General features: G+C 53.6%; 1 protein-coding gene, 1 non-coding gene and 1 pseudogene across 6 annotated transcripts in view; all 3 read left to right on the top strand.

Moving 5' to 3' along the window:
• SWT1 (SWT1 RNA endoribonuclease homolog) overlaps nt 1–21197 on the top strand; it is a 976200-nt gene that overhangs the window by 522247 nt on the left and 432756 nt on the right. The window lies entirely within an intron of this gene.
• LOC146833809 (18S ribosomal RNA) lies at nt 9750–10864 on the top strand (annotated as a pseudogene).
• Nucleotides 12127–12280, top strand: LOC146833808 (5.8S ribosomal RNA). Its single transcript, XR_014960859.1, has one exon. It is a non-coding gene; the product is annotated as a 5.8S ribosomal RNA (ribosomal RNA).

Raw genomic sequence — 21197 nt, 5'->3', positions numbered from 1 at the left:
TTTTCAGGGTCAGTGCTGGGCTGAAAGATGCAGCACTGGGTTCTCTCCTGATAACAGGTGAGTAAATCGTAATTCGTAGTTCGGCTGATTTTAGAGGAATATTTGCACAATGGTGAAGGAAGGGGGCCGGGCCTGAGGTGACATGTGTGCAAACACGCCCTGTGGCGCGTTTTAAGTTGGGGGAATTAATTCCTCTTCAATCCTGAGGTCCCCTGGGGGCCAACTAGTCCACCAGGTACCTCCAGTATGCGCCAGGGAGCTGTGTTGCAGAGAGGTGTTCAGAGGCCACGCCCCTTTTTACAACACTCTGCAACGCATCTCCGTGGCGCTTACTGGGCCTGGCTCTCGTTGGGGACCGTGGGGGGGTCCTCAATCCCCCCAGGGTCCCAGCCGGCTCCCCGCCTCCTGCAGGAGCCGGCATTGCTTTTCCACATGGGGAGCAGCTAACATGCTGCTCCCCATATGGAAAAGCAATCTGCTTTGCTTCATTGAAGCGAGAGCAGGTTTCCCTGCTCTTGCTTCAATGAAGCAAAGCAGTTTGCAATGGCAGGGTGGGAGCCGCGAGGCTCTCGCCCTGCCATTGCAATCATTAGTGTACCGGTATGGGCACCCCGGGACACTGCAGGAGCTGGCCCGGGGTGTGGCGGTCCCCAGGGCCTGTACAAGGCTCCAGGAGGGGCTCCGCTCGGCTCCCCTCCAACATTTGTAAAAAGCCCTGGGGGGGTGGTCCCCGGGGCTGGGGGGGCCTCAGAGCCCCCCCACACCTAATTTTAAATAGCCCCGGGGGGGTGGCGGTCCCTGGGGCTGGGGGGGCCTGAGAGGCACCTGGTAAATAATTTTAAAAATCCCCGGGGGTGGCGGTCCCCGGCGCTGGGGGGGCGTGAGAGCCCCCTACCCATTTTGAATACGCCCAGGGGGTGGTGGTCCCCGGGGCTGGGGGGCCCCTCTGGGCCCCTTTTACATTAAATTCATTGCCCCTGGGATTTGGCCCCCCTGGGGGCTAGTTAACAAACCAGCGCGGGAGGCCGCGCTTAATTTTTCTTTTTTATCGGCAGGTTGCGCGCATCCAGTGCACATCCTCCCGTTTAAAAAAAAAAAAGAAATGTTTTTTTTTTGGGCCTTGGGGGTCCTTGTGGGACCCCCTGAGCAGGCCTAGGGGGTCAGGGTGTTTCTACCCTGCCCCCTTTTCGCGTTTTGCGACTTTTTTGGGGGGTTTCTTGTGCCTCGGTTCTACCTGAATCTTCCTGATTCAGAGTGTTGGCAGCCAATTAAAATTCAGCTCGTGATTGGGAGGGTGCGCTTAGGGTGCGCTGATCCTCCGAGGCCATAGATATATATGTACTTTTAATTGTCATTTTCTCTGGAACTACTAAACGGATTTACACCATTTAAGCAAAAGGCACGAGTCTGAACTAAGGACTACCTCTTTGCCAAATTTGGTGTAATTCCGTTCAGCAGTTCGGCTAAAGGTCCTATGGGAAATTGCATGGGGAAAACGTGTTTTGGGACCCCCCTTTTTTCTCGGCCCCCATCTACGAATCACCGTGAAACTTTCAGGATAGGAGAGGACCGGAGCTGGTCAAAAGTTTTGAAAATTTCGCGAAGATTCGTTAATCGGCGCCAAAGTTATTCCAAATAGAATGTTGCGGATTTCCTTTGGAAAATAGGTCCTAACTATATCTACCTACTTGCGACTGCCAGTAGGTAATATAGATATATATATATATATATATATATATCTATCTATCTATCTATATCTATTCACTGAAAAAAACCATAGGTTTCAGGGACGTTCTAGTTAGAAATGAGCTTTTAAAGAAACATCATTTGAGATGTCATCAGTGATGTCACTGATCATGTCATGAATGATGTAATATGTGACATCATCAGCAGTGCATTGCGGGGCCGCAAGTTATAATTAGCTGAACTAACTACAAGGGCGAAATTTCTCTGGATTTGTACGAGGAAATGTCGAACTAACTATAATGTCCCTGAAACCTGTGGTTTTTTTCAGTGAATTTATATATATATATATATATATATATATATATATATATATATATATATATATATATATATATATTCACTGAAAAAACATAGGTTTCAGACACGTTATAGTTAGGAATTAGCATTTAAAAAACCTTAGAAATTCACTGAAAAAACCATAGGTTTTAGGGAAAATTATAGTTAGTTGGACATTTCACTCGTATAAAACCATAGAAATTCCCCCGTTATAGTTAGTTCAGCTAACTATAACTCGCGCTCCCGCAATGCACTGCTGATGACGTCACATATTACATCACTCATGACATGGTCAGTGACATCACTCATGACATCTCAAATGACATCACTGATGACATTATCCAGTGACTGTGTGTTTTTGTAAAGTTTAAATATGTTTAATATATATAGGGAAAGGCGTATTGAAGAATGAGTGGGTGTATAAGTGTCTGAATGGATGATTTAGTAGGTGTGTGACTGACTCTATAAGTGAGTGAATTAACTTATCTTACCGAATGCATGGGTTAGTGAGTAAACTGTGTGAATGTCTACAACGTGTCTGAAACCTATGGTTTTTTCAGTGAGTTTCTAAGGTTTTTTAAATGCTAATTCTTAACTATAACGTGTCTGAAACCTATGGTTTTTTTCAGTGAATTGCAAAGGTTTTTTAAATGCTAATTTTTAATTATAAAAGTAGTTATACCTATGTTTTTTGTACAGAATTTGAAGATTTTTTTAAACTGTTAATTTGTAAATATATTATTTATTAAACAATATTATATATTTTTCTGAAAATTGTTAAAATTATTATTATTTTTGTAATTTTATTATATTTATATTATTTTCTTTTAAATAAAAAAAAAGAAATTTTGGAGTCGCGCACCCTAAGCGCACCTAACGCGACAGGTGTGCGTATTACAGCCGCCATATTGGAAAAGTTGTGAAGGATCTGCGTATGGTGTGCGACGGGTGCGTGTTTTCCAGTTACGTGATATACGTATAATATTACGTGTTGTGCGCGATAGGTATGCGACTGATGCGCAACTCCTGCTCCCGCTAATTCGCGACACATGCACATTATGGTACGCGATGCGGGCCCCGCATGACATCATATGTGGGGCGCGCTGGGTGCGCGACTCCCGCGAAATGTTTTATGTTCTGATATGTATGTGTTTTTAATATACATATTAGGGCTAGAGATTATCTAAGGTAGTCATAAAAATAATATATTTCTATTTGTAATAAAGTTATATTACTTTTAAATATATTTTCGCGAAGTCGTGTAGGGTGCGTGCTTCGTAAGTGCACGGTGCGCGGATCTCATGTGACCTAAAAAAAAAAGATTTGATTGGTTCATAACATTTCCCACTGTAACTATTGAAGGACCCCACCCATTTCAATCATTCTTGTTGTGCCTGTTTAGAGAGGCATCTCTTTTCCTCCAAGAACCCTTTTTTGCTTGTTTTTTTGGGTGTTTAAAAAAAAAATGGCTTCTGGAAAGCAGCAGCAGGAGGAGGAAGTTTGTTCTGAAGAAGAATTTTTGGAAGAGGCACCACGTCCACAGAGGCTGGTGTCTGTTGTATGGAAATTCTTCACTTATCCACCAGGACAGAAGAAAGTGAACACAACAAAGGTCACATGAAAACTTTGTGACCGAGTTCTGTCTAGAGGTAGTGAAAAGAAGTATTTTTGTGGCACTGCCTCAATGTACAAACATCTGAGAACCATACATCCTCTTAACCTGGCTCGCCAGGAAATGAGGCGAGCAGCTATGAACCCCTCACCTGCTGCAACAACTACATCTGGAGCGTCCTCAACAACTCCTGCACCGGAAATTAGGCCAGAATTTGCGTTTCTTGAACATCATTGTGTGAAGTGCAAGAAACTAATATGCTTTGGTGAGCAGTCAGTAAATGCAGTTTGTGCTGCGCAACGGAATCATCATTGTTAATTTTTGTTTTTTTTTGTTTTGTTTCTTGGAATGATACATAATTCCAAAAGTTTCCTGTTTTATTTGTTCTTTTTTTTGTTCATTTTTTGAAAAAACACCCAAAAAAATACAAAACTTAAAAACATAAAATATATATGTATATATATATATATATATTCACTGAAAAAACCATAGGTTTCTCACACGTTATAGTTACGAATTAGCATTTAAAAAACCTTGCAAATTCACTTAAAAAACCATAGGTTTCACACATGTTATAGTTAGCTGGACATTTCACTCGTAAAAAACCAATGAAATTCCCCCGTTATAGTTAGTGCAGGCAACTATAACTCACGCGACCGCAATCCTCTGCTGATGACGTCAGATATTACATCACTGTATTTAGACACTTATTTACCCATGTCTTCTTCCATTAATCTTTAGCTATACATATATTACAAATATTTATTTTTCATAAAGACACATATGTCATCAGTGATGTAATATCTGACGTCATCAGCAGAGGATTGCGGTCGCGTGAGTTATAGTTGCCTGCACTAACTATAAAGGGGGAATTTCATTGGTTTTTTACGAGTGAAATGTCCAGCTAACTATAACATGTGTGAAACCTATGGTTTTTTAAGTGAATTTGTACGGTTTTTTAAATGCTAAGTTATGTATTTATTTATTTATTTTTTTTCCAGGTTTTTCACCGTGCGCGCATTGGGGGCGCTCGGTGCGCTTCGCGCGCCGTGCACCCACGGTTCGCAGTGCGTGCCGTGCGCGCACCTCGCGATTTAAAAAAAAATAAAAATCCTTTTTTCTCCCTTGGGGGTCCTTCTGTGACCCCCTGACCAAGGCTGGGGGGTCAGGAACTGTCCACTCTGCCCCCTTTTCACGTTCTCCACCTTTGTTTTTCACCCCCTCAGACTGCGAGAGACAAAATGGCGGCCGACACTTCCTGGTTTCGACCGATTCGAATGTTTACCGACATCTAACAACCAATCAGAATTGCGCTCGCGCACGGCAGGGTGCGTGCACCGTGGGCGCACGGTGCGCGCGTATAGATATTGATATGCTTTTAAATGCTATTTTCTCAGGAAATACTGAACAGATTTACACCAGACCTGCAAAAGGCACTTCCTTGACCTTATGGCTACCTCTCTGCCAAATTTCACGTAATTATGTTCAGCAGCTCGGGCTGTAGCTGCGACTAAAGCTCCGATGGAAAAATGCATGGGGAAAACACGTTTTGGGAGCCCCCTTTTTCTCGTCCCCCGCTTGACGAATCACCCCAAGACTTTCAGGGTAGGAGCTGAACGGAGCGCCCCATTTGTTTTGAAAATTCCGCGAGGATTCGTCAACCGGCGCCAAAGTTATTCAAAATAGAATTTTGAGATTGCCTATGGAAACTAGGTTGTAACTATAACTATCTACTGGCGACCGCCAGTAGATAATATATATATATATATATATATATATATATATATATATAGAAGAAGAAAAAAAAGAACTAGGGCTGGGCAGACTTTGCATAGCGCCACTACGCAGAATTTGGAAAAAAATTGTGGAAAACGAGCGTACGTCCTGAGTAGGGCTGGGCGGACTTTGCATAGCGCAACTACGCACAATTTTGAAAAAAATTGTGGAAAACGAGCACACAACCTGAGGGACCGTGTGCCCGGGACTGGGGTCCCTCGTGCTTGGGCAGGCTCCCCGATCTCCCCAGACTGGCTGGGTTGAGAAGCAGGGACCGGCCTCCTGAGTTTTGGTCAGGGCCTGGGAGCCCACGTCCTGCGGCCTGCCAAGTGTCCATCTGCCCGGGACAAGGATCCCTGGTGCAGAGCCCCGGAGCCCTGCAAGGGCAGGCGGGAGCCCTACCGCTATGGCTCGGCGCAGCAGATGGTAGTTCTTTCGGTCCTGGCCATCTGGTTGCACCAATCCCCTCGGCCATCTGGTCACACGCAATGCTTTCCAATGGGGCGGCCAGTTGGCCGGGCTGCCCTGGAAGTCTCGATGGGGGCTCATTCGCCTCCCCGGTCCCAGCCAGGGCTCCAGGAGGTCGGGTGCGTCCGGGCCTAGGGTCCCCTCCGTCACTCGGTGCGCACGGTTTACCAGAAAGGGGGCTAGCCTTCCTCTGGATTACTAGGGGCAGGGTATGCCGGGACGCCCCTCCTGGGGATGGCGGTTCTCAGGCGGGGACAAGATGGGCTAAGCCCGGGCGACACCTCCCCGGCGTTCGGGGCTCCCTCCTCCAGCCCGCGGCGAGACAAAGTGCCCGGGACGGACTCCATGGGTCCCCGGGTTTCCGGGCCCCGGGAGCTCCTGCGGGCCTCCCATGCCTGAGGCCCAGCGTGGTATCTTCGAGCCCCCCGAGCCCTGCAGCTCCGGAGCCCTGCAGCTCCAGAGCCCGCAGCCCCCGTTCGTGCCTAGGGTCCCCTGAGCCTCGCGGTGCGCGTGGGTTACAAGAAAGGGGGGTAGCCTTCCTCCAGATTACTAGGGGCAGGGTATGTCGGGACACCCCTCCCGGGCTGGCGGTTCTCAGGACGAGATGGGCTATGCCCGGGCAACACCTCCCTAGGTGTCCGGTGCTCCCTCCTCCGGCCCGCGGCGTGGCAAAGTGCACGGGACGGGCTCCATGGTTCCCGGGCAGTCATCCCTCAGGCGTCCCGGCCCGAGAGCTCTAATGGTCCTTCTGAGTCCCAGCCGGGGTCCCTGAGCCCCTGGGAAGCGGAGCCCCCGAGCCCTGCGTGTGCAGACGGGAACCCTTGCGCGAAGGCTCGGGGTGGGCAGATGGGAGTCCTTTCGGTCCCGGCCATCTGGTCACACCTCTCCCCTCGGCCATCTGGTCGCGCGCAATGCTTTCCAATGGGGCGACCAGACGGCCTCCCAGAACCCAGCCAGGGCTGCAGGAGGTCGGGCTCGTTCACGCCTAGGGTCCCCTGAGCATCACGGTTCACGCGGGTTACCAGGAAGGTGGGTAGCCTTCCTCCGGATTACTAGGGAGAGGGTACTCTGGGACCCCTCTCGGCCTAGCGGTCCTCAGCCGGCAGCTGGACGGGCCAGGATGCCGCCCCAGCCCTGGGTCTGGCAGGCCCGGGGAGGATTTCCCTGCGCCTCCAGGCCTGGGAGCCCCGGCTGGGTCCAGGGGCCTCGCCGGGCCCCGGATCGGGGGCTCCGGCCCTGGACCCCGTCCCCCGACCTGTGCCACTGCCAAAGACCCGGGGCGGGGTTCCGTTGTGGCTGGGGAGCCTCCCCTTGCTTGGCTGGGTTCAGGAACTCCGGCCGGGGCCCCTAAGGGCCCCAGGGAGGGCGGCCTCCCCACCCCGGGCTCCGTCTTGGGTCCTGCCGCGTGGCAGGGTGCCCTGTACGGGTCTGGCAGGCCCGGGGAGGCTTCCCCTGTGCCTCAGGGCATGGGAGCACCGGCTGGGTCCAGGGGCCCCTCCGGGCCCCGGGTCGGGGGCTCCGGCCCTCGGCCCCGGCCTGCGGCACTGCCAAAGGCCGGGGACTGGGTTCTGTTGTGGCTGGGGAGCCTCCCCTTGCTTGGCTGGGTTCTGGAGCTCGGGCCGGGGCCCCTGAGGGCACCGAGGAGGGTGGCCTTTCCCACCCCGGGCTCCGTCCTGGGTCCTGCCGCGTGGCAAGGTGCCCGGGACGGGGTCCGGCGGGCCCGGGGACGCTTCCCCTGCACCTCCGGGCCTGGCAGCCCTGGCTGGGTCCAGGGGCCCCGCCGGGCCCCGGGTCAGGGGCTCCGGCACTGGGCCCAGTCCCCCGGTCTGCGGCACTGGCAAAGGCCTGGGACGGGGTTCCGTTGTGGCCGGGGAGCCTCCTCTTGCTTGGCTGGGTTCAGGAGCTCCGGCCGAGTCCCTGAGGGCCCCGGGGAGGGCGGCCTCCCCCCCCGGGCTCCGTCCTGGGTCCTGCCGCGTGGCAGGGTGACCGGGACGGGGGCTGGCGAGCCCAGGGAGGCTTCCCCTGCGCCTCTGGGCCTGGTAGCCCCGGCTGGGTCCAGGGGCCCCGCTGGGCCCTGGGTCGGGGGCTCCGTCCCAGGGCCCCGTCCCCCGGCGTGCCGCTCCGCCTAGGGCCTGGGACAGGGGTCTGTCGGTCACGTGCAGGCCTTGCCTGCTTGTCAAGGTGTCCGCGGGCCCCGGGTCAGAGGGCCTGTCGGGTCCCCCTCGCAGCCTCCAAGTCTGGGGCCCAGCTGGGGCCATGGGCCTCTGGTCCCCCATGCCCCGGCGCCCGCTCACTCTTTTGTTGGGGCACAGAGCGACCAGATGGCTTCCCTTTCGAGCCCTGCCATCTGGTCGCGCCTGTCCCCTCGGCCATCTGGTCGCGCCTGTCCCCTCGGCCATCTGGCCGGGCTTGCCTGGAAGTCCCGATGAGGGTGCATTTGCCTCCCCGATCCCAGCGAGGGCTCCAGGAGGTCGTGTACATTCGCGCCTTGGGTCTCCTCTGTCACCTCTTGTGCACGGATTACAAGAAAGAGGGGTAATTTTCCTCCGGTTTACTAGGTAGAGGGTCAGTCAGACCTCCGTGAGGTCCGGCGATTCCAAAACAGGGGAAGGCAGAACCCGGGCCCGCCCGCCAGCGTCCCCAGGGGCCCGGGTACGTACCTGCCTTTCAGCCCCTTCCTGATGGTCCTTTCTCTCCGAGCTTGCTGGGTCAGACCTCCATGAGGTCCGGCGATCCCGAGACGGGGGAAGGCAGCACCCTGGCCCGCACGCTGGGGCCCCCAGGGGCCCGGGTATGCACCTGCCTCTCCACCCCTTCCCGATGGTTCTTTTTCTCCGAGTTTGCTCAGTTAGACCTCCGTGAGGTTTGTCGATGCTGAGAAGGGGAAGGCAGCACCCGGGCCCGGGCCCCCAGGGGCCCAGGTACACACCTGCCTCTCAGCCCCTTCCTGATGGTCCTTTTTCTCCGAGTTTGCTCAGTTAGACCTAAGTGAGGTTTGGCGATGCTGAGATGGGGAAGGCAGCACCCGGGCCTGCCCGCTGGGGCCCCCAGGGTCCCCGGTACGCACCTGCCTCTCAGCCCCTTCCCGGTGGTCCTTTTTTCCCGAGTTTGCTCAGTTAGACCTTCGTGCGGTCCGGTGATGCTGAAACGGGGGAAGGCAGCACCTGGGCCTGCCCATTCGGGGCCCCAGGGGCCCGGTTTAGCACCTGCCTTTCAGCCCCTTCCCGATTATCCTTTTTCTCCGAGTCTGCTTGCCCTGGGAGCAGGCAGGGACGCTAAGCCAGTATACCCCCTGCGAAGGGTGGCCTGCCAGTGGATGCCCCAGCTGTACTCTGATCGATTGGGCACTCTCGGTCCGTTTAGGGATGGACTGCTTGGCCAGCCTCGGCTGTTGTTTCGAGCAAAGTGCTTCCACCCCGCATGGACCGTCCAACTCGAGGGCCTGCTGCCTGACGGAAGACCCTACCCAGCAGAGTGAAGGCCGAGCGGCCCAGCAGCTCGTGACCCCCAGGTGTCTGACCCGAGCGGGAGGGGTCGGGTGGCCCCGCGTGCCACGCCATTACCCCTCTCTGCCCAGCACATTTCCACAGCAGCTCGGAATGATTGGTCTGAGGGGTGCCGCTGCCGCCAGGCTCTGGCACCCCTGCGTCTTGCTCAGGCTGTGCCTCGGCCTGCCTCTCCCTCCCGGGGGAGACGGCTGGGCCTGCCGGTGCCCATGCGACTGCACCTCTCCACACCCCTCCAGTGAGCCCTCCCACCCAGGTGGGTTGGCTCCTTCCCCTGGCGGGCTCCTGAGAGGGAGGGTCACGTGAAGGTTGCCGGTCGGGGAGATGGGCACGCGGCCCCCCACCCCGTCAGCAGGTGCAGCTACATGGCTGATCCTGCCAGTAGCATATGCTTGTCTCCAAGATTAAGCCATGCACGTGTAAGTACACACCGCCGGTACAGTGAAACTGCGAATGGCTCATTAAATCAGTTATGGTTCCTTTGATCGCTCCATCTGTTACTTGGATAACTGTGGTAATTCTAGAGCTAATACATGCCAACGAGCACTGACCTCCCGGGATGCGTGCATTTATCAGACCCAGACCAATCCGGCCTCGCCCGGTCGCTTTGGTGACTCTAGATAACCTCGGGCCGATCGCACGCCCCGTGACGACGACAATACATTCGGATGTCTGCCCTATCAACTGTCAATGGTACTTTCTGTGCCTACCATGGTGACCAGGGGTAACGGGGAATCAGGGTTCGATTCCGGAGAGGGAACCTGAGAAACGGCTACCACATCCAAGGAAGGCAGCAGGCGCGCAAATTACCCACTCCCGACTCGGGGAGGTAGTGACGAAAAATAACAATACAGGACTCTTTCGAGGCCCTGTAATTGGAATGAGTACACTTTAAATCCTTTAACGAGGATCCATTGGAAGGCAAATTTGGTGCCAGCAGCTGCGGTAATTCCAGCTCCAATAGCGTATATTAAAGTTGCTGCAGTTAAAAAGCTTGTAGTTGGATCTTGGGATTGAGCTGGCGGTCCGCCGCGAGGCGAGCTACCGCCTGTCCCAGCCCCTGCCTCTCGGTGCCCCCTTGATGCTCTTGACTGAGTGTTCTGGGGGTCCGAAGCGTTTACTTTGAAAAAATTAGAGTGTTCAAAGCAGGCCGGTCGCCTGAATACTTCAGCTAGGAATAATGGAATAGGACTCCAGTTCTATTTTGTTGGTTTTCGGAACTGGGGCTATGATTAAGAGGGACGGCCGAGGGCATTCGTATTGTGCCGCTAGAGGTGAAATTCTTGGACCGGCGCAAGATGAACGAAAGCAAAATCATTTGCCAAGAATGTTTTCATTAATAAAAAACGAAAGTCGGAGGTTCGAAGACGATCAGATACCGTTGTAGTTCCGACCATAAACGATGCCGACTAGCGATCCGGCGGCGTTATTCCCATGACCCGCCGAGCAGCTTCCGGGAAACCAAAGTCTGTGGGTTCCGGGGGGAGTATGGTAGCAAAGCTGAAACTTAAAGGAATTGACGGAAGGGCACCACCAGGAGTGGAGCCTGTGGCTTAATTTGACTCAACACGGGAAACCTCACCCGGCCCGGACACGGAAAGGATTGACAGATTGATAGCTCTTAATTGATTCTGTGGGTGGTGGTGCATGGCCGTTATTAGTTGGTGGAGCGATTTGTCTGGTTAATTCCGATAACGAACGAGACTCCTCCATGCTAACTAGTTACGCGACCCCCAGCGGTCGGCGTCCAACTTCTTAGAGGGACAAGTGGCGTTCAGCCACACGAGATCGAGCAATAATAGGTTTGTGATGCCCTTAGATGTCTGGGGCTGCACGCGCGCTACACTGAATGGATCAGTGTGTGTCTACCCTTCGGTCCGTGGCCGCATGGGGCGCTCGGGTGAGGACCGGGCCTCTAGCGGGCCCCTTCCACCGGGAAGAACCCGACCGAAGCATGAGGGACTGGGGGTGGGGGGCATCCCCCATCCCCTGTCCCTCTCTGGGAGGGGCACAGTGGTAAGCCCTTCCGAGATGGAACACAAGCTCACCCGGCACCACCCCCGCGGTGGGGGTAAACCGAATGTCAGTGGGCTGGTACCACCCCCCCTAGAAGGACCTGCTGCTGGCTGGGCCCTCCTGCGCCCAACGTCCCTGCCCGTCCGAGATCCCGGCGACTGAGGTTGGGCCCTTCTCGTGTGGCAGGGCAGCCTGGAAGAGAATGGGCCGAGGGCCTGCGAGGGGACCCCGGCTCCTCTCGGTGGGAGGCGTGCAGGATAGGGAGCTGCCTGGCTCTTTCCTTCCGGCGCCTCTGGCACAGGGTGGGGTGGGCTGTACAAGCCAGTTCGGTGCACGGCTTGGGGCTGGTGACGGACGGCTGAGGTGCAGGTGGGGCGATCTTCCCTCGATGCCAGGTACCCGGTTTGACCTGGTCCCGTGCGGCCGGGTAGAGGGGTTTGAAGACTCGTGTGGTCCCTCCCGGTTACTCCAGGAGGGACCGGCGGCTGAGGGGTTGCCTGCCCCTTGACGCACCGGGAACCCCCTTCCTCGCCTGTGGGCGGGTGGGGGGGGGATTCCCGGGCCGAGCGCCTGGTGATGTTTTTTTCTCCCAACGGTGCAGTCTGACTCTCAGAGGGCAAGACTTGAACGGGGCGCCCGGGCCATATCGCCGCGCAGGCGGCGAACGGACGACGTCACCTTCCTCCCGCCTCTCAGGTGGGCGAACGTTTTCGAAAAGTTGCCTGTTACTCTTGGCGGTGGATCACTCAGCTCGCGCGTCGATGAAGAACGCAGCTAGCTGCGAGAATTAGTGTGAATTGCAGGACACACTGATCATCAACACTTCAAACGCACCTTGTGGCCCCGGGTTCCTCCCGGGGCTACGCCTGTCTGAGGGTTGCTCGCTCGCCAATCGCCCCGGGGCTCCCCCGGGACGTGGCTGGGGCCGTCGCAGGGTTAACTCCGCTTCCCTTCGTCCCCCCTCAAGGTCAGACTCCTCCGAACGCCCCTGGCAGGGTCCCTCGCCGGGTCCTGCCGCGGAGGTACGCCGCCGGCGCGCCTGGCCCCGAGAAGGGGCCTGGCGATCGGTCCGCCCCAGGCCCATCCCGGGGCGCCTGGCTGCGTGCCGCGTGTGGCTGTCTATGGTGTCCCACCGGCTGCCCCCGAGCACGCGCCTCGGGCATCCACCTCCGCGGCCGGCTTCCCCTCCAGATCCGATCCGGGGACGCCAACCCCCTTGACGCTCCGGCGTCTTCTTCCGACTACGACCTCAGATCAGATGTGGCGACCGGCTGAATTTAAGCAAATTACTAAGCGGAGGAAAAGAAACTAAACAGGATTCCCTCAGTAACGGCGAGTGAGGAGGGAAGAGCCCAGCGCCGAATCCCTGGCGGCAGGCGTGGGAAATGTGGCGTACAGAAGACCGACTCCCCGGCTTCGCTCAGGGGGCCCAAGTCCTTCTGATCGAGGCTCACCCCGCAGACGGTGTTAGGCCGGTAGCGGCCCCCGGCGCGCCGGGATCGGGTCTTCTCGGAGTCGGGTTGCTTGGGAACGCAGCCCAAAGTGGGTGGTAAACTCCATCTAAGGCTAAATACGCGAGACCAATAGCCAACAAGTACCGTAGGGAAAGTTAAAAAGAACTTTGAAGAGAGAGGGCGTGAAACCGTCGAGAGGTAAACTTATGGGGTCTGTGCTATCCGCCCGGAGGATTCAACACGGCGGGAAGGACTTGCCCACCCGGAGGCTAATTAATAACGATGCGTGGGAGTCCGCACTTCGTTTTTTTCATTTTCGCGGCTGGATCCGCGCACCCAGCGTGTATTCGGCTGATTTTTCAACAAAAAAAAATGCGTTTTTTTGCCCTAGGGGTCCTTGTGGGACCCCCTAAGCACACCTAGGGGGTCAGGGTGTTTCTACCCAGCCCCCTTTTCCTGATTTCTACATATGTTTTTCGGTTTTCTTCTGCCTCTGTTCTACCGAGGCACAAAATGGCTGCCAACACTTCCTGGTTTGGAGTGTTGACAGCCAATTAACATGAAGCTTGTGATCGGGTGGGTGCGCGCAGGGTGCGCGCAGGGTGCGTGGATCCACCATGCCTCTAGATATCACTATCTTTATTTCTTAATTTCTCAAAAACTACTGAACGGATTTACACTATTTTTAAAAAGGTCGCTTTCTGAGCCAAGCAGTACCCTTTTGCCAAATTTGGTGTAAATTGGTTCAGCAGTTTTTGCTATAACAGTGTCTAAAGTTTCCTATGGTTAACTGATTTTTTCACCACTATTTTTTGAATTAGTCGAACTACTGAATGGATTTACACCATTTACAAAAAGGGCATTTTCTGAACCAAGGGCTACCTTTTTGCAAAATTTGGTGTAATTCCATTCAGCAGTTCGGGCTGTAGCCGTGTCAAAAATTTCCTACGGGAAATAACATGGGGAAAACGTGTTTTGGGACCCCCCTTTTTTCTCGGCCCCCGCTGACAAGGTAGCTGCGTGAGCGCTCTGCGCGCATGTGCTCTTACCTCTGTGATTTCTAATAACTTTTGTGTCTTATTTGTTTGTTTATCTGTTTTTAGATAGCGCCCCTTACCTGCACTTTAATTGGCCCCCGCACTGCCGTTTTGGCGGATTTGGCTCTGGGGTGGGTGACCTGTTCGTTTTGGCAGCCATCTTGGAGTGGGGTGTGTGGATAGAGGTGTCTCTACCCTCCAGCGCTTCAGTGCGCAGGAGCAGCCTGGGAACACCTACTTAAGGCGAGTCCCTCCTGAAACCGCCCCTGACAAGGTAGCTGCGTGAGCGCTCTGCGCGCATGTGCTCTTACCTCTGTGATTTTTAATAACTTTTGTGTCTTATTTGTTTGTTTATCTGTTTTTAGATAGCGCCCCTTACCTGCACTTTAATTGGCCCCCGCACTGCCGTTTTGGCGGATTTGGCTCTGGGGTGGGTGACCTGTTCGTTTTGGCAGCCATCTTGGAGTGGGGTGTGTGGATAGAGGTGTCTCTACCCTCCAGCGCTTCAGTGCGCAGGAGCAGCCTGGGAACACCTACTTAAGGCGAGTCCCTCCTGAAACCGCCCCTGACAAGGTAGCTGCGTGAGCGCTCTGCGCGCATGTGCTCTTACCTCTGTGATTTTTAATAACTTTTGTGTCTTATTTGTTTGTTTATCTGTTTTTAGATAGCGCCCCTTACCTGCACTTTAATTGGCCCCCGCACTGCCGTTTTGGCGGATTTGGCTCTGGGGTGGGTGACCTGTTCGTTTTGGCAGCCATCTTGGAGTGGGGTGTGTGGATAGAGGTGTCTCTACCCTCCAGCGCTTCAGTGCGCAGGAGCAGCCTGGGAACACCTACTTAAGGCGAGTCCCTCCTGAAACCGCCCCTGACAAGGTAGCTGCGTGAGCGCTCTGCGCGCATGTGCTCTTACCTCTGTGATTTTTAATAACTTTTGTGTCTTATTTGTTTGTTTATCTGTTTTTAGATAGCGCCCCTTACCTGCACTTTAATTGGCCCCCGCACTGCCGTTTTGGCGGATTTGGCTCTGGGGTGGGTGACCTGTTCGTTTTGGCAGCCATCTTGGAGTGGGGTGTGTGGATAGAGGTGTCTCTACCCTCCAGCGCTTCAGTGCGCAGGAGCAGCCTGGGAACACCTACTTAAGGCGAGTCCCTCCTGAAACCGCCCCTGACAAGGTAGCTGCGTGAGCGCTCTGCGCGCATGTGCTCTTACCTCTGTGATTTTTAATAACTTTTGTGTCTTATTTGTTTGTTTATCTGTTTTTAGATAGCGCCCCTTACTTGCACTTTAATTGGCCCCCGCACTGCCGTTTTGGCGGATTTGGCTCTGGGGTGGGTGACCTGTTCGTTTTGGCAGCCATCTTGGAGTGGGGTGTGTGGATAGAGGTGTCTCTACCCTCCAGCGCTTCAGTGCGCAGGAGCAGCCTGGGAACACCTACTTAAGGCGAGTCCCTCCTGAAACCGCCCCTGACAAGATAGCTGCGTGAGCGCTCTGCGCGCATGTGCTCTTACCTCTGTGATTTTTAATAACTTTTGTGTCTTATTTGTTTGTTTATCTGTTTTTAGATAGCGCCCCTTACCTGCACTTTAATTGGCCCCCGCACTGCCGTTTTGGCGGATTTGGCTCTGGGGTGGGTGACCTGTTCGTTTTGGCAGCCATCTTGGAGTGGGGTGTGTGGATAGAGGTGTCTCTACCCTCCAGCGCTTCAGTGCGCAGGAGCAGCCTGGGAACACCTACTTAAGGCGAGTCCCTCCTGAAACCGCCCCTGACAAGGTAGCTGCGTGAGCGCTCTGCGCGCATGTGCTCTTACCTCTGTGATTTTTAATAACTTTTGTGTCTTATTTGTTTGTTTATCTGTTTTTAGATAGCGCCCCTTACCTGCACTTTAATTGGCCCCCGCACTGCCGTTTTGGCGGATTTGGCTCTGGGGTGGGTGACCTGTTCGTTTTGGCAGCCATCTTGGAGTGGGGTGTGTGGATAGAGGTGTCTCTACCCTCCAGCGCTTCAGTGCGCAGGAGCAGCCTGGGAACACCTACTTAAGGCGAGTCCCTCCTGAAACCGCCCCTGACAAGGTAGCTGCGTGAGCGCTCTGCGCGCATGTGCTCTTACCTCTGTGATTTTTAATAACTTTTGTGTCTTATTTGTTTGTTTATCTGTTTTTAGATAGCGCCCCTTACCTGCACTTTAATTGGCCCCCGCACTGCCGTTTTGGCGGATTTGGCTCTGGGGTGGGTGACCTGTTCGTTTTGGCAGCCATCTTGGAGTGGGGTGTGTGGATAGAGGTGTCTCTACCCTCCAGCGCTTCAGTGCGCAGGAGCAGCCTGGGAACACCTACTTAAGGCGAGTCCCTCCTGAAACTGCCCCTGACAAGGTAGCTGCGTGAGCGCTCTGCGCGCATGTGCTCTTATCTCTGTGATTTTTAATAACTTTTGTGTCTTATTTGTTTGTTTATCTGTTTTTAGATAGCGCCCCTTACCTGCACTTTAATTGGCCCCCGCACTGCCGTTTTGGCGGATTTGGCTCTGGGGTGGGTGACCTGTTCGTTTTGGCAGCCATCTTGGAGTGGGGTGTGTGGATAGAGGTGTCTCTACCCTCCAGCGCGTCAGTGCGCAGGAGCAGCCTGGGAACACCTACTTAAAGCTCCTCCCCTAGCGCAGCGGGATCGCGCAGCGGGCGTGTCCTCGCGTGACCGGAGTCGTGCCAGAGTCCTGCCCGTCTGCGCCCATCCGCGCTAAGGACGCGCTGGACGTCGCGGTACTCTGTGCAAGGACTATCATACCATTCTGGGTCCACCATGCTGACGTACTCGCGGGATTGCCTGTTTGCCATCGGTCAGGTAAGCCGCTGCTGCACCCTTCTACCGGTACACCCATTGCGTGGCCCATATCATTGCCCTTGTAATGGGTGGGCTCTCGATTCTCCGCATCCTCTTCCAAGGTTTATTTCTTCGGAGACCCGCCGTACTACAGACACTCGCACTACTCTGAAGATCTTGAATTTAAACGTTAGGTCTGTGCTGAAACATTATCAGCATATTTATGACCTCATTAAGGAGGAAGCTCCAGACGTATTTGCCATGACGGAAACATGGCTACAGGACGCTGATACCGCTATTACTAATCTAGCCTGCCCACCCGGCTATTCTATGTATACTCTGAATAGGCTGTCTAGGGGTGGAGGTATCGCGTTAGTGGTAAAATCTATCTACCCTTGCGTCTGGGGTGCCCTAAACATCTCCGGGTGTGAAAGCGCCATGTTCAAGGTCTCTGTCAGCCCTGAGTTTACCCTGTCCGGGATGGTCGTCTATCGCCCACCCGGCAGTGATGTGGCGTTTAGAAATGCTTTCCCTGACACTGTTGGCCCTTTGGTCGCCGACTGTGCCAACTTCTCTATCATGGGTGACCTAAACCTACATTTCGACACCCTCTCCGGCCTGACAGTGCGTTCCATCTCTTCTGACCTGGAGGCCTTTCAACTTCCCCAGATGGTTTCCCAGCCTACCCATCTGGGGGGGCATATTTTGGATCCCCTGTTTACCAATCTGTTGGGGATTCAAACTACCTCTGTCTCTCCGGTGGAATGGACAGACCACTTTTTGGTATCCATCCTCTGCCCGGTCTCGGCCACTCCTTCCATCTCTACGGCTAGAAGGGTCCAGAAGAGGGCTTGGAAAAAGCTTCGGCTAGAGGACTTTCATCGTCTTCTATTAGAGGAGCCGCTGGGTCCTTTGACGGATGTGGAAAGGGGGTATGACCTCTTCTGTTCATGGATAACTAGGGCCTTGGACTCTCTGATACCCATCGTTTCAACTAAAATCAATTCCAGAGAGTCGAGTCCCTGGTACGATGGCACTCTTCGGGCCCTAAAGGGTGCCTGTAGACGAGCAGAGAGGGCTTGGAGGAAAACCTATGGGGCTGATCTAAAAGCTGCATACGCCAAGTCCGTTAAGCTTTACCATCGAGCTATCTGCCGAGCCCGTGCGGCTTTTTATGCCATCGAATTCCGGAACAGTCCGAATCCGTCAAAAGCTATCTTTAAGGCCGTAAAAGATCTCACAGCGAAGCGGACTACCTCTACGACCGTGAGCTCTCTTTCCCATTGTGAATCCCTTGCATCTTACTTCTTGGGGAAGGTCCAAGCTATATATAGGACATTCCCTAGCATAGGGTTCACTGAGGAAAGTATAAATGGGGTCCATCATCAGGCTACACTGCTTGTTTTCCCCCCCCTTACCTTGGATGGTTTTGACAAACTTGCGCTGCAAGTCAAATCTGGGTCCCCATCCGATCCAGTAAGGCCTGCTCTCTTCCGAGATCAGGCTTTTATGGGGCGTACAGCCGTATGCTCCCTTGTCAACCTCTCCTTGGAAACGGGAACCGTTCCATTTAAGTGGAAACAAGCTGTGGTGTCCCCGATCATTAAAAAGCCCACCCTGGACCCTTCCAAGCCTGAGAGCTATCGCCCCATCTCGTTGTTACCCTGGCCAGCCAAAATCACGGAGGCCCACGTTAACCTGGCCCTGTCTGAACATCTGACTCGGACCAATGCCCTCGACCCCACACAAAACGGATTCCGTGCTGGGCACAGTACGGAAACTGCGCTACTTGTGATGGTGGAACACCTCCGGGCAAGGTTGGATGCTGGTCAAACGGCGGCGCTTATTTTGTTAGATCTTAGCGCCGCCTTTGATACTGTAGACCACAGCATCCTCCTGCGTCGGCTCGAGGAGACTGGCATTGGCGGTCAGGTGTTGCAATGGTTCCGCTCCTTTTTAGATGACCGCTCCTTCTGTGTTGCCATCCCTCCCTTCAAGTCCAATTACCAACCACTGGCCATGGGGGTTCCGCAAGGGTCCTCACTGAGTCCCACGTTGTTTAATCTTTACGTGAGACCGCTGGCGGATGTCGCTAGGCAGTGGGGCCTTACTTTGGTCTCATATGCTGACGACACTCAGCTGGCGGTTACTTTCAGCGGGGATGCGGAGATTGAGGCCCCCAGGTTTCAGTCCGGACTGAAGGCGGTGGCTAGTTGGCTGACAGGCAACTGCCTTCAGCTAAACGCCACTAAAACAGAGGTGATGGTCGTCGGGAAGGGAGTGGAGCTGTGGGGTGACCACTGGTGGCCCTCAGAGTTGGGACCTACTCCGATCCCGGTATCGGAATTGAAAAATCTGGGGGTATGGCTGGATGCGGGCCTCTCCTTTGTAGGCCATACTAAAAGAACCGCGGCCTGTTGTTTCGGTCTCCTGAGGGGCTTGAGACCTGATCTCAAGTTCTTTGACGCCCCGACCAGGCAGCTGGTGATCCAGGCTACTATCATCTCCCGCCTGGATTATGCCAGCTCTCTCCTGGCTGGGGCTAACCAGGCTGAACTAACCCGCTTACAACGGGTTCAGAATGCTGCGGCGAGGGCGATCGTTGGCTTGCCTAGATTTTGCTCAGTTACAGGTGTCCTTCGCTCCCTACACTGGCTTCCGGTTAGGAAGCGCATCCTCTTCAAGGTATTGTGCCTTGCTTTTAAAATCTTGCGAGGTACAGGCCCGGAAATTCTGTCGAGTTGTCTGTCTTTCTATGTCCCTGCCCGTAGCCTTCGCTCTCAGGGTCTGGCCCTTGCGGTGGTTCCCAGATTCAGGCTTAGCCGCATGGGAGGACGCTCGTTTAGGGTAATGGCTGCGTCAGCATGGAACTCCTTGCCTGTTGAAATCCGCTTGCTGGAGGACCTTCTGACTTTTCGGAGGGCCATAAAAACCTTTTTATTTTAGCTGGCTCTTAGCATCTGTTTTTAGCCTGTGGTTGTGTTACGTGCTACCTTGTCTCTGCGCCGGGACGCTCCTTGGCTGGAGTATCTGTGCGCACAATAAATAGTCGTGACATAACATAACATAACATAGCTTGACGAATCACCCCCAAACGTTCAGGATAGGAGCTGACCGGAAAGGGCCATTAGTTTTGAAAATTTTGCGAAGATTCGTCAACCGGCGTCAAAGTTATTAGGAATAGAATTTTACGATTTTCCTATAGATAATAGGTCCTAACTATAACTACCTACTGGCGACCGTGAAGGAGTGAAGGACTGCTGTAGAGAATTCAGGCTGACCGGTGATGCACCTTGGCTGGATAGATGAGCAGATTGGTACCGGTCTCCTCTCCTTTCTTAGACTAATTTTTAGCCACAAATTTTTTAAGTCCCAAGTTTTGGATTTTGACTAGCTGGACACCTTTAGCACCACTTTCAAGAGCCCAGGACTGGGGAGGCACCACTTGGAGGGTTGGGACTCATTAAGTCTGTGGGTCTAGTCTGCCTGTTCAAGATTGTTGGAGCATTTTCTGTCGCTGAGGCTGTGATCAGTAGGCCAGCCAGCTAGCCCTTGGAGTCACTCTGGTAGTCCTAGGTGCAAAAAGTGGAAAAGGGCTCAAGCAACAGAGCAAGCCTCTGAGGGTTCAAGACAGGCTTCGGTAGCAGAGTAGACCTTTCAGGGGGCAGTCAAGAAGTCTTCTGAAGTGCACACAGGCCACAGCAACAGGCAATCCTCAGAGTCCTTCCGCAGGTCCAGAAAGTAAACTGAAGGGTGGGTCTGAGGATCCTATTTATATATCTGGTGCCTACTTTGAAGTAGGAGAAGTTTCTAGAGAATTCCCTTTGAAGTGTTTGTAGTTTCCTGCCTTCCCTGCCCTTACTCCAGCCTGGTTGCCTAAACAATGAGGTAGTGTTAAGTCCTTTGTGTGATGGCCGGGAGGGCACAGCCTAATTGTTTGGCAGCGGTGCGGCGCTGTTCAAGCTATATGTTGAACCGACTGAGAGCTGTAAGGAATCATTAAAGAAAACATCACTTGCATGGCGAAAATCATCAAACCAAAGTACAACTAGGTTTCCATTTAACCCACAGCAAGCATTCTTATACCCTTTGTAAAAGCACCACCCGTCTGGTGCAAATCGTGCCATCCACATTTTAACCTGCCTCTTCTCGCCTGCAACGTGCAAATTTATTTCTCTATTCAATCAGAGAAATCAGTCCATGCTCTGAGGAGAATCCCACAAACCACCTTGGGAACCCAAACGCATTGGCATTACACAACGCAGGGACTTTTGCTTTTAACTAAATTATCCCCAGTAGAAATGTTATTTGAATTGTCTCACTACTGGGCCTTATATTTCTCTTTTCCCCATGTGGATGCTAAAGGTTGTCCTAGTAGCTGCTCCTTTTGTGAACTAAGACTGGTGTTATAATGTTTACATAAATGTATCGCGCTCCATGTATTGTTCATCTGATAGAGACTAATAGCTGCTGATTCCTTACATTTGCATTTCCC

This window comes from Triturus cristatus, chromosome 4_2 (genome assembly GCF_964204655.1).
Source record: "Triturus cristatus chromosome 4_2, aTriCri1.1, whole genome shotgun sequence".
NCBI lineage: Eukaryota > Metazoa > Chordata > Amphibia > Caudata > Salamandridae > Triturus > Triturus cristatus.
This window is presented reverse-complemented; position numbering and strand designations above follow the sequence as displayed.